This window comes from Symphalangus syndactylus, chromosome 21 (genome assembly GCF_028878055.3).
Source record: "Symphalangus syndactylus isolate Jambi chromosome 21, NHGRI_mSymSyn1-v2.1_pri, whole genome shotgun sequence".
Taxonomy (NCBI): Eukaryota; Metazoa; Chordata; class Mammalia; order Primates; family Hylobatidae; genus Symphalangus; species Symphalangus syndactylus.
Window position 1 is genome coordinate 74,817,069 of NC_072443.2, and position 13,142 is coordinate 74,830,210.

The 13,142-nt window shown below is 42.5% G+C and overlaps 1 protein-coding gene across 2 annotated transcripts in view; it reads left to right on the top strand.

Annotated features, from left to right (window-relative positions):
* The first annotated feature begins 549 nt into the window (after positions 1 to 549).
* TAFA4 (TAFA chemokine like family member 4) overlaps positions 550 to 13,142 on the top strand; it is a 209,265-nt gene continuing 196,672 nt past the window's right edge. Inside the window, exon 1 of one of the 2 annotated variants that reach the window (XM_063630774.1) lies at positions 550 to 761. The gene's annotated coding sequence lies outside the window, so the exon portion shown is untranslated. Of the gene's footprint in view, positions 762 to 6,820; positions 6,933 to 13,142 lie in introns of those variants that run through there. The other variant, XM_063630777.1, reaches the window with a different exon arrangement.

Below are 13,142 nucleotides of genomic sequence, written 5' to 3' on the forward strand. Positions count from 1 at the left end.
TCCAAAGTGTTGGGATTACAGGCGTGAGCCACCGCGCCCGGCCCCAGCTGTATTTTATACATTAAATAAGAAAAGTATTTAGGTATTGATACGTGGGCCGACTTTTCTCCTCTCTCATATAAGCACATTACACGCGAAGCCAGATTAGTTCATGAATGTGCTACGGCACAGGGTGGCTAAGAAATCCTGCTTGCAAACTGCTTTGGGTCCTGCGTGGAGAATGGTTTCGACTGAGAGCCGAACCCTAAATCCCTCTTCCTTATGCGGAGCTCAACGCGACTCTCAGGTGTTCAGGAAGAATACCTTTTGCTCAGCACCTGCGGAGTGGTGGCCACAGTGAGGCGCTCGGGAGAGGCGCCTGGAGGCCGGCAGTGGGGACGCGCCGGCTGAGCAGGGGTGCGGGGCGGGGAGAGGGCCGGCCCACGTGGACCGCGGGGCCAGGCAGGGGCAGGAGCAGCCGGCCGGCCCGGCCAATCGGCGCGTTCCGTGGCGGGCCCGGCCCCTTCTGGTCAGCGCGCTCGCTGGGCTCGGCCCCGCACTGCTAGCCGCGCGCCGCCCTGGACGGGGCGCACCGACTGCGCGCGCGGCTGCGGGCGAACATCGGGAGTCCTGCCTCAGCCGCCGCTTCTCCAGCAGCAGCTTCGGGCTTCTCCCGCAGGAGTTTCGGGCTTCTCCTGGTAGAGACGTGGGAACTTTTCTTCTCCTGGCGAGGCCGCAGAGGTGATGGGCCGCTCCCGGGGCTCCCGCGGGGAGGCGGCAAGGTGAGCGTCCTCGGGCTCCGGTGCGGCAATCAGTGCCTAGTTCCGGACGCGCCGGTCCGACTTGGATGCCGGCTCTAGTCGAGTAAGGAGGGTTGGAAAGGATAAGCAGGGGCGAGAGGATGGAGTGGGGGTGGATTTGGACCCTGTATTTTGGTGTTGTCTCGTGGGCAGCCGCTGCCTCTCGGGCTGGTACCGACTTAACTCAGCTCGGTGCAGCTCCCCTCATCCCGGCTCTCTGGGGCGCTGGGGAGACTGCCTGTGCTGAGGTCGGCGTGCAACCTGAAGTTGGAAGCGGCGCTCCGAAGTAAGGATGTCTGGCTGGAGAGAGGCAGCGGCCGCTTCCAGTTTCGGGGTTCGTGTCTGACAGAATCCCCGGGGGTGTTCTCCTGATGCGGAGGAGGCCACTCGATGAATTGGTATAGGGGGTTGTGAACTCACCGTGAGCTGTTTTCTGGACGAGCCGATCTTAGCTCTTCATCCCTTTAATGTGAGCTAGGATCTTTCTAGGAGCAAGCAGGTGGGAGCCGGTCAGCGTCACCCCGCCCCCACCCTGAAGCTCTGGTTGCTAGGATCTTGCTTGAAGGGCGCCGCGAGCGTTCGGGACGCGTCTTCCAGCTGGGAGCGCAAAGCTTCCCGCCCAAGTGGAGAACTGGAACGGGTCTGGAAGTTGCGTCTCTTTCCGCGGGAGGCACGTCAGATTTGCCCACCAAGGCGGCATCTCTACATTTCTTTCGCTCGTTTTCCCTTTTAGCCCTGTTAATCCGCTCCTAGAAGAGAGGGTATCCTTGACCCTAAGCAAGGAGCTCGGGGAGGATTGGAACTGGAAAGCATGATCTCCTGCACCTGGGGAGGCTGCCCAAGCCAGACACAGTGCCGCTGGTGCGTTTTCTTCTCGAATCAGCATCATTTAACATTTAGGGGCTCCACGGAGCCTTAGTAAAGCTGTGAATCAGCTCCTAAGCGGTATGTACATGCAGGGGTTCACGGACTCGCGGAGACCTAGCCTGGTGCCCATCCCCCCTCACCGAGATTCAGGGACCCCCTTTGGTGTAACGTCTTTATCCCTGAACTCTTTTCCCTTTTAACTTTTCAATGGTCTTCCCTTTGAGACAAGCAAGGTTGATGTGATGTGACAGGCGATTCCCGTGTGTGGGGATGGGCGCCTTCGAAGCCTTGGTCTGTTTCTGTCTCTAATATCCTTGGCATAAATCTTGTCCACCATAACCCGGAGCTGCCACCTGCAGGCTCGGTCACCGGCAGACTCGGTCACCCAAACTTGTGCACATTGATGGCCTAGCTTCCTAATCACACGCATCTTCGTTTGGCCCGCTCTAGAACACTCGCTGAGGAGGGAAGAGGTGGGGGCAGTTTGTGTCTGAGCCCAGTTCAGGAAGGCCTTGGATTTTTTTTAAAGGCTAAAATAATTTAGGAACAGCCATTTTGCAATATAATTAGTGTTTCTACTCAGTCACTGAGAACAAATGTATGACTTGAAGAATTCTTCAATAGCTCGCGTGGGTTTTATAGTGAGAAGAATTTCTGCTAAGTTTATAGTCGTATCAGTGTGAAAGCCCAACACTTTAAATGGGAAATACAGGCCTTAATAAGGTAGTGTGAGAGCAGTTTTCAGAATCATTATGACTAATGATGACTTGTGTCCTCCCAAAATGACCGAGTGAGTTGGCATGGCTCGTTTGTGGGAGAAGCTTTCTTCATATGCGTGGACATTTCTTAATCAATATTCTCATAGCAGAAAGCCATATTTCAAGGTCCCCTTCCTAAGTTCTTCTGTCTTATTGTTCTGCTTTGCGTGACTTCGCTTTCATCCCTCAGTACCATCTTAACTGCCCTTTGACACTTTAAAATTTATTATAAGGCTTCAAGTCACAATTTGACTTGGCCAGTTTTCCCTGCTGAAGATAAGTAAGTTGCCCTGTCCAGAAAAGCAGTGGCTGCCAATTTATCTATCTTTGAATGACTTTAATTGTATTACTTGTTCCCTTAGCACACACAAAAACCCCTACAAATATCTCTGCTCGATTACTGGATATTTTTCATTGAAGGCAACCATTTTTATATTTCTAGTACTAGAATGTTCTAGGTCACTTGAATTTCAATATTCATTTTCTGATCTTTTTAGACATGTGTGTTGTTTGATGACCTAGTTCCATTTAGTAATCAAAAAAGAAAAAGAAGAAACTCCTTTGCTCCCCACCACCACCTCCTTTTCAGTGGTACATAGCCTTTTCCTAATAGCTGCTTTTTTCTGCACCACTCATTTATTGTTACACTTAATATAATACTTTGCTATGTAAGTGGCGTGTTGATGCATGTGATATTAAAACTGCATTCACTGGGGATTAACCATTGGATATGACATCATCAGCAGCCAATCCTTGATCTGATTTGAAAATGCATTGACAAAAGTCACATTATCATATTGAGCAAGTGATTCTGTATTGCCTGTGATGAATGAGGGAAAGAAGGAAGTCTTTTTGGCGCTTTCTAACTTTCCATTAGCTGCCCAGTTTGAGAGTTTTGGGTATTTCTATACTAAGAGGCTTAGCTTAATAATGAAATTCTCAGATTGCAGTTTTATAGATCTCTTTAGAATTTGCATAAGTAGATTTTCCCCCTTATGCTTTCTTCCTCTTTGGGAGTTTTTCACCCTGTGTTCTGGCTCTGTTTCTTTACAAATATGTAAAGACATCATAGTAAATGGACTAATCTTTTGCTTTTGTTTTTTGTTGTAGAGATAGCTATGTAGGTGATGGGCTAATTTGTTTGAGTATGTGCGTTCATTTCTTCAGGTGTTGGCTATAAATCCGTCAGGCTTAGCAAGATGACTTAAAGTCCTGAAGCCAATCAATCATAAATGATTGGGAGGCCATATAGTGTATTTATCCTAATTTGTCAAGATTCAGGATTGAGGGTGGGGGATTGAGGCAATAGGAAACAAAGATATCCACAAAGGTATTGTTGAAGTGATCTTGGCCACATTAATCACGTCATAATTATTTGTTTTGAAAATGTTATTTCTAAAAGCCATGTCAGAACCTAGGCAGCCCTGACTTAGAGACTTAAGCTGTAGTATGGCATTGCGTTTTGTAATGCCTCACTCAATTTGTGATCTCCTGCAACCCACCTCTCATAAGATAAAATTGACCTTGACTTCCCATCTATTTGATATCTGCTGAAATATAAGAGAAATTCTTCCTGTTTTATAGTCGCTATTCAATTCATTTCCCTTCAGTCAGTCAAAAGGGCTCTTTTTTTTTTTTTTTTAAATAAACTTAATTGTAAAATCTGGTTTAAGGAAACGCTCAAAGAATTTTAAATCTAGGAAAAAGTACCTCAGATTTCACCTTTCTAGAAGATCAGGGGTAGGAGGTGTTGCGTACCTCGGATCTAGTATGTTATTTAAAAAACCTGGGATTAGAATCCCGGAGTCCTAATTCCTAGCCCAGTGCGCTTTCCAGTGAAGACTGGGAGAGATGACTCCTGTGATGTGGTGGGACCCCTTCCCTTGGCTGTCTCTGCAGAGGAGGGCCACATTGGCTTCTTGCACCATCGGTTTGCTGGGCTACCATGCTAGTTGAGCCCAGCTCAAGGATTGGACAGCTGTATGCACCAGCTAGCTTGGGTTACTTCCTAGTAGCCGTGGCAGTATCCACAGTTATAAACGAAAAGTTTAAAGGGGAGCTGGAGATGGAAGAGGATTGGGCAGGGTGACTCAATTTGAACCTAACTGAACACATGGAAAGACATGGATGTTAAAATGATGGTCAGGCAGTTTAAGATGATTTATGGTTTATTTGTGAAAGAACTCAGAATATTAATCTATTAAGTGATAGGCTGCCCTTTCATACTTAGTGCCTTTTAGTTGCTATAAAAGCCAGTACTAGCCAATAATTTGGTATAACATTATTTTCTGGCATGGTTGTGAACAATGATAATGGTACCCTACATTTGTTGAACACTCAGTATGTGCCAGCTGTAGAGTGTTGATGTTATGGAAACATTCTGGTTAGTAGATGGCTTTCTCTGTATGGATGAACTACTGATTTTCAGAGTTATGAATCTAAGGCAACATTGAATCTTTTTTAGTCATTCTTTTTAATTCAAAAGCTGTGAGGATCTTAGAGTAGCAAATCATTAACACAAGCATAAATAATTTTAATTCAGAAGTATGGTAGCATCAACTATTAGGGAGTTCTTGCTAATAGAATGACAAATAAGACACCATTTAGGAAGATAATAAAGACATGGGTAATTTGTTTCCTTTTATGAGATTGTGGTATTGTTAGTCCAGAAGAGTAAAATATCCTTATTGGAAAAATAGCAAGATATCATTGTATTTTTTTTTTTTTTTTTTTTTTTGTGAGATGGAGTCTCTGTTACCCAGGCTGGAGTGCAGTGGTGTGATCATAGCTCTCTGCAAACTTGACCTCCTGGGCTAAAGCAATCCTTCTGCCTCAGCCTCCTGAGTAGCTAGAACTACAGGTGTGTACCACCACGCCCAGCTAATTTTTTATTTTTTCTAGAGACAGAGTCTCAGCATGTTCCCCAGGCTGGTGTCGAACTCCTGGGCTAAAGCATCCCTCCTGTCTCAGCCTCTCAAAGTGTTGACATTACAGGCATAAGCTACTGTGCCTGGCTATCCTTGTATTTCTTATGAAGTAAAGAGAAAACACTAAGCTTTTTTTAAAAAGATAAAAATATGGCAGTACACACAAACTACTCTGTTGGCTTTGCTAGTGCTATAAGTCATTTTAAACTAGAAAGCAATGGAACATTCTACAGTATTTCAGTTACCTTAACAAAAGGTGGGGCTGTCAAAAGCTAGTTATTATTTATTCGTTTTTTTTTTAATGACCACTGTGTCTGCTTGGATTCTTTTAGTTTCACATCTGTGCCATGTGTTCTAAAGTTTTCTCTGAAAATTAGTAGTTTTATTTCTTGATTTTCTTCATTTCCATTTCATCTTTCTCTCTAGTGTGATGAAAATATTGATGAGTCTGCGGTACACTGTAGTTACTAACCTGGGAGTCACTGGGCCTAAAACCACAGACTTTAAATACAGCTTCTAAAAATTAACAAAGGTTTTCAGCAAGGAAGAAACTTACAGACCACGAAGTGCAGGGGAAACTTAAAATTGCTCCAATGTGGGGCAATTTTGCTCCCCAGAGGAGTTTTGGCAATGTCTGGAGACATTTTTTTGATTGTTACAATTTGGGTCAGGATGGTAAGGGAGAGCAGTCTCTCATGGGTAGAGGGCAGGAATACTGGCTAAATAAACATCCTGTGGTGCACAGGGCAGCTCCCACAGCAAAGAATTATTATTTTTTATTTATTTTTTTTTGAGACGGATTCTTGCTGTCACCCAGGCTAGAGTGCAATGGCGGAATCTTGGCTCACTGCAACCTCCGCCTTCCGGGTTCAAGCAATTCTCTCACCTCAGACTCCTCAGTAGCTGGGATTACAGGCACCTGCCACCATGTCCGGCTAATTTTTGCATTTTTGTAGAGACGGGTTTCAACACGTTGGCCAGGCTAGTCTCAAACTTCTGACCTCAGGTGATGTGCCCGCTTCAGCCTCCCAAGGTGCTGGGATTACAGGCCTGAGCCACCACGCCCGGCCACAAAGAATTATTTGATTCAAAATGTCAGGAATGCTGCAGTTGAGAAACTCTGCTCTAATGGTAACATTTAAGGTCCAGAGTAGTGAAAAATGTCATATCCAATGTCCACAGCCCTTTATTTCTGTCAGGGAACCCAAGTATCTTGATGCACAGGCCACAGTTCTTTTCATCACCCTAGGCTTCCGTTTTGAAAATTTCTTTTCTTAATTTATAAAAATAGTACATACCTGGGGTAGAAAAATTCAAACATTGCAGAAAAATATAAAAAGGAAAGTTAAAAAAAAAAAAAACCCATCCAATTTTGCCACCCAGAGACAATTCCTTTTGAAACTTTGGTAAACCTATTTCCAATTCCCTCCTGCTGCTTTCATTCACATATATTTAGACCTGATTTTTTTTTTTTTTTTTTTTGGAGACAGAGTCTTTGTCACCCAGGCTGGAGTGAAGTGGCATGATCTCAGCTCACTGCAACCTCCCGCTCCTGGGTTCAAGCAATTCTACCTCAGCCTCCTGAGTAGCTGGGAGTACAGGTGAGCGCCACCATGCCTGGCTAATTTTTGTATTTCTAGTAGAGACGGGGTTTCACCATGTTGACCAGGCTGGTCTCGAACTCCTGACCTCAGGTAATGTGGCTGCCTCCGCCTCCCGAAGTACTGGGATTACAGGCATGAGCCACTGTACCTGGTTTAGACCTGACAATTTTGAATAACGGGGTTCATACATCATATGATCTGTGTCCTGCTTTGTTTACTCAGCAAAGGCCCATTAGAGGGCTTTTGATGAACCCGTGGCTAGGGAAGGAGGCCGACATTCCTTGCCTGTAGAGACCTCCTACGTTGTGGTGATCGTTTTACATAAGACCCAGATGTGCTCTGGGGTGATTCCAGGAAAGATGACACATCAGTGAAGAGAGCTATATGTCATTCTTTTTCATGGCTATATGTTATTCTACCTAAAAATTTACCTTAATATTAGTCATAAAACATCTAAAAGTTAAAAGGGATTTTGAGTTGCTTTGTAATGCATCCTGTTTACCAGACATCAAGTTTCGTATGTCAGTAATGGAGTAAGTCCTTCAATTCTACCTTTTAATGTGGTGTCTAGTTTAAGATTTTAAGTAGTTTGAAAGCCATAAATATTTTGTACAGTGTGATGTTTAATTAAGGCCATCCAAAGAAAAAATTACTGGGGTGAATTCTTCTCTGTATGTATCGTTGGGGGCAACAAATCACTGGAATAGTAATCTTTGTTACTATTTAAATCATTTGGCAGCTCTTCCAGTAGGAGCCAGATTGTAATGTAAACATCTGTTACCTTTTCTCTGCCTTCAGAACTGATTATGCAACTCGGCTTCACATCAGAGACGCAGCTTTCTTCATCTATATTTTTGGATTAATTCCTTCTCAACACACACTCACACGCACGCACACACAGAGATATCCATGGACGCAAATCAAGAGAGCCATAAAATTGGTTACCGTGGGCTCAGTCCTCCCAGGATAAAAAACTCACATCTTCTTTGCACTCTGTCCTGCTCTTTGCAGACTCTAGGTCTGCTTAGAAGCACGAAACTCCATTAAGCAAGCCAGAGGATGGCTGTGAGTCTGCCCCTTGGTACCAATCTCATTCTCCTTGTATGCGGAATTTCCCCCACCTCAAAGCTTAGGTGCTGATATGCAGCTGAGGAGATTTAGAAAACTCATTGGTTAACATTTAAACATCCCCATTAAGGTCAAGGAATACCTACCAGTGGGGGTTAGAGAGGCAGTGGGAAGTGGGTAAGGAGATGTTTAAATGGAATTGAACCTTACTTAGCAAGTCTCTTTCATCAGAGCTTTCTCTGGATGCTGGCCATTTTTACGTTAGAGAATGTTTGTTAATATTTGCCTTGTTGAGCTTTAAAAAAATTATAGTGACAATAGTTATCATTTGTTGAGTAAGGATGTTGCTGGGTGCTATACTAAGCATTTTTGTTTTAGTTTGGGTAAAAAACATAAAATGTATCATTTTAACCGTTTTTAAGTGTCCATTTCAGTGGCATTAAGTACATTCACATTGTTAAGCTACCATTGCCCATTCCATCCACAGAACCCTTTTCATGGTGCAAAACTGAACTCTGTACCCATGAAACATGAATTTCGCATTTCCCCCTTCTAGTTCCTGACAACCACCTGTCTACTTCCTGTCTCTCTGATTTTCACTCCTCTAGGTACCTTACATAAATGGAGACATACATTATTTGTTCTTTTGTGTCTGTCTTATCTCACTTAGCATAATGTCTTCAAGGTTCATCCATGTTGTAGCATGTGTCACAATTTCCTTTTTAAGGCGGAATAATCCATTGCATGTATAGCCCACACTTTATTTTTTATTTGTCCTTCAATGGACATTTGTTTTTTTCCACTTTTTGGCTATTGCACGTCATGCTGCTATGAACATAGGTATACAAACATCTGTTCAAGATGCTTTTAGTTCTGCCTTTAGTTCTTTTGAGTCTATACCCAGAAGCGGAGTTCCTGGATTGGATGATAATTCTGTGTTTAATTTTTTGAGGAACCACCATGCTGTTTTTCTAGGGTGGCTGTGCCATTTTATTATAATAAGAATATTTTTGTGCTATCTGATTTAATTCCCCCGAAGTCCTAAAAGGTAGACACCATCATCATCTCCCTTCCTTGCATGAGAAAAATGAAGCACTCAGGGTGGAAGCCGCACTGGTAGTTTGTGGCAGAGATGCAGTCTGAACCCAAGCAGTGTGGTCCAGAGACAGAACTCTTAGTAGATTATTCATTCTTTGAACTCAGGAAACGTTGGACAAACTCCTCATGCATATGGCCCAGGCACGGTTGGGAAGAAGAGGTAAATAACAAGTGTGTTTACCGTAAGGAGAAGCTCTAACAGTCCTCCTCCTGCCACACAAAGGAATTTCAGTGAGATTTGGAGTTCCTGTGGGTCAGATGTTCATTGTGAAATTGGTATTTTATCAAAATAATAGGCAATAAATACACACTGTGGATATTGAGGCTGTTCATATTAGTGCTGCCTCAAATCCTTTGGCAATTAATCATGCAGCCCATGATTTTTTAAATGCCATGACAATTTTTGCTTGTCGTTGGAGTTGGCGGGGAGAGGTGGGTTGAGACAATATGAGGAAATAATCAAGATTAAGACAAGCCTTAGGTAGGATCTGACCGATGATTGCATTTTTGTTTTACAGAGACAGTAGGCAGAGGACATGGGCATCCTTCCCACCCAAAACACGCTTGATGGAGTCATTGCAAAGGAAGGCACGTTTAGTCACTTTATAGAATTAACAATGGATCAGTTTTGTGGTGCCTCAGTCCTTTCTAAGCACCCCATGTTTATTCATTATTGTGATTACACAGTGGAAGCGGCTCTGCTTGATGTGATGAGCAATAGCAAGATGTGAAGACATTTAAATACACTTGAAATTAATGTTTGCACAAATAGGTGTCTGACAGGGTGTTCTAATTTGATTCTAAAGACCCAGAAATAAGCCTGTATGGGGAAGGGGAGTGGGAGGGCTGGGTCTCATGGAATCCTGAGTCAGATGTGTGTGGTTTATTTGCCAGGTTTCTTTGCTATTTTAAAGGAAAATGGCAATGGTTAGAACCATGTTCCTCATGGGTGAGTCGGGGAGCAGACAGTGCCAGTAAGCTCTCCATTGATACTGGCCTAGCATGTTAGTTAATCCTTTTACAATGGAGCACCAAGCTCTGGTGTTCTCAATAGTAGGGGAAAAGTCACGAGCCAGCTTGTCCTGATGTACACATTTACACAATATACTAATCATCCTATGAAGTATTAATCAGGAAAGGAAAAAATTCCTCAAGACTGAAAGTTAAGGTCCTCCTGAGAAAAAGGACTGGCAGGATTCCTAGAAAACTGTTTCTTCAAGACATTCTGATTCCAAATTTACTCTTTTCACATTTACAAAAGACTCAGGATCCCAAGTGTAAACTCAGATTCTGGTTTGATGTGCAAATATTTCTGAACCACAGCATAAATAGACATGAACTTACAAACGATTGACGATATCCATATGTAAGTTTCATGATCCTCATTTACTTAGAAGTAAGGAAGGAAGGGAGATGAATATAGGGTTTATGCTGATTGCAATTTTTTTTTTTTTTTTTTTTTTTTTTTTTGAGACGGAGTCTTGCTCTGTCCCCCAGGCTTGAGTGCAGTGGTGCAATCTCGGCTCACTACAAGCTCCGCCTCCCGAGTTCACGCCATTCTCCTGCCTCAGCCTCCCGAGTAGCTGGGACTACAGGCGATTGCAAATTTTTTTTGTCCTCTGCAAATTCTGAATTTTGTTGGATTTTAAAAATTGATTTTACATGATCAATCTTGTTTGGTATACCAGTCCCCAAATTCCAGTATTCTTGACATTCCTAGTATTATCCTTTAGACCAGTGCTGGAGCACCTGGAAGCCTTATTAAAACAGATTCCCTGGCCTCACCTCCAGAGTTTGTGATTCAGTAAGTCTGGAATGAGGCCTGTGAATTTCTTTTTCCAGCAGGCCCCCATGAGGTGGTGATGCTTCCAAGCTTTGGACCACACTTTGTATAACACTTTCTTACACAATACATTTTTCAGAGTTTAAAAGTTTTAATACAGAGATTTTTATAAAAATAAGGTTGTTTTGATTAGGTTGAGAGTTTCCCATTTTGTCATATGTTGGTAAGCTTGTCTAAATAGTATGATTCAGAAGGTTAATTTAAATTACTGAACCAAAAGTACAAATTAAATGTTCGTTGGATCAGTGTTGTGCCTGAGAAACTGATTTTGATAATGTCTTGACGTTTCTTTTAGATCATAAGATGCATTTTCTGTAGTTGAGGCCTTTTAAAATGAATGTTGTTTAAATGAATGTTGAGGCAGGTTTGCTGTATGTAGCATGTAACCAGGCTGTTGCCAACTTCCGTCATCTGTCTGATGCCTACATTGGACTGGGAAAAAACATGGCTTCCATTTCCACATATTTTGAGTCTGATTTAAATTGTAATCCTATTGGCAGGTGACATACAGGAATTTCGTTTTTGTTCCTGTATAGTTAAGACTCAGCAGATGTTAAAAGCTGATGTGGGTTTAAGATTTCATCCGTTCTGGGAATAATCGAAGATTTAGTCAGGACCAGAAGATGGAGTTGTAGACAGAGTTATAGGACTTGAGGGGGTATGGAAAGTTTTTGCACAGATGCCTGGCTTATTGCTTTCTCCTGCCACTTGGAGGAATAAATTATCTTCTGCGTTTGCTTAAATGAAAAGCCTTCAGTGGATTTTACTTTGTCTTGCACTGTCTAAAAAAATTAAAAGTTTTCAAACTGAAGTCTCTTTTGAATAAGAAAACACATGTGAAGAGCTTGCTTTTTTTTTCTTCACTTGTTTAAAAAAATTGGAAGTTTGTGAAATATTTTGGAGATAATCTGAGTTATAGAAATGTGTGGGTGTTGGCAGGAAGGTTAGAATTGGCAACCAACAAGCAGAGCGGATGGACTGGGTCAGAGTCCATTTAACCTCCTTCGTCTCCAGAGCTGTGTTTTAATTACGTAGCTGGTTTGTGGAACTGTGATCCCGTCTTGCGGGCAGCAGGGTGTTGCATGTGACTAGGTTTGTACTAACACTTCCTTAGGACCCATCAGTCACTGTTGTCCCCTCGGCAGGTTTTCACGTTGGTCATCTCTGCCCAACTGTCAAGATGCTACAGTTCTCCTCCCTGGCTGCCGAGCCTTTTGGCCTTTGTCCCCACAGCACTCAACCCCAGACAGTTAGAAGATGAGGTTTCCAAGTTGAGTGGCAGACGAAGGCCCTGCTGGAGATGGCTTCTGTGGAAGACTAAACAGCAGAAGCATCCAAACAACAAAATTGTCCTAATTTTTTTTAAGAACAATATCTACTTTTAGAAACCCGTGGTCTTTGATTTACTGTAGAACATGGCATGTGTGGGTGGTACTCTCTGCTGGCTGGGAATGGCTGCTTAGTGTTATTACAGCTACTCAGGCTGCATTGTAGAGGATAGTGGTGCCACTGGTCATAATACAGGGTCACAGTGACTTTGTAGAACACCTGCAGGGAATACACAAGTTGTAAAAAAAAAAAAAAAAAAAAAAAAAAAAAAAATTAGAGAAAAAGTAAAAATCACCTCTAACTCTCTCTACAACCCATTTCTATCTCTCCCTTCTCAGATACTATGAAGAGTTTGGGCTGTATCCTTCTGCACATATTTAAAATATTTAGTATACATTATGTTTCAAAGAAATCCAAACATAAACAGGAAGAATGGACTGATGAAGACCTGGTAGATTCTCTCTTATCATTTGAAGTTGATTTGTATCAATGCCAACTAATCAACAGAAATAGGAAGCATATTTGGCATTTAACTTTATTTAAAAAGTATAATGTGAAAATATCAAAATATATTAAACTTTGCTATTTATGTTAGTTATGTATGGTTACTAAATATACAGTCTTGTGTGTGAATTGTTTCACTTAAATAGTGTCATTTTGTACATCTGACTCTATAGTTTGTATTTTTTTGCTTGCTGGTGTCTTGGAGACTATCCACATCTATACATACACAGGTCTCACTCATTCCTTTGACTACCATGTAGTGTTCCACTATGAATGTACTGCATTTTATTTAGCTGTTTCCCTACAGATGGGCGTTCAGATTTTTCCCAGTTTTTTCTGCTATAGAGAGTATGATGATACCATTC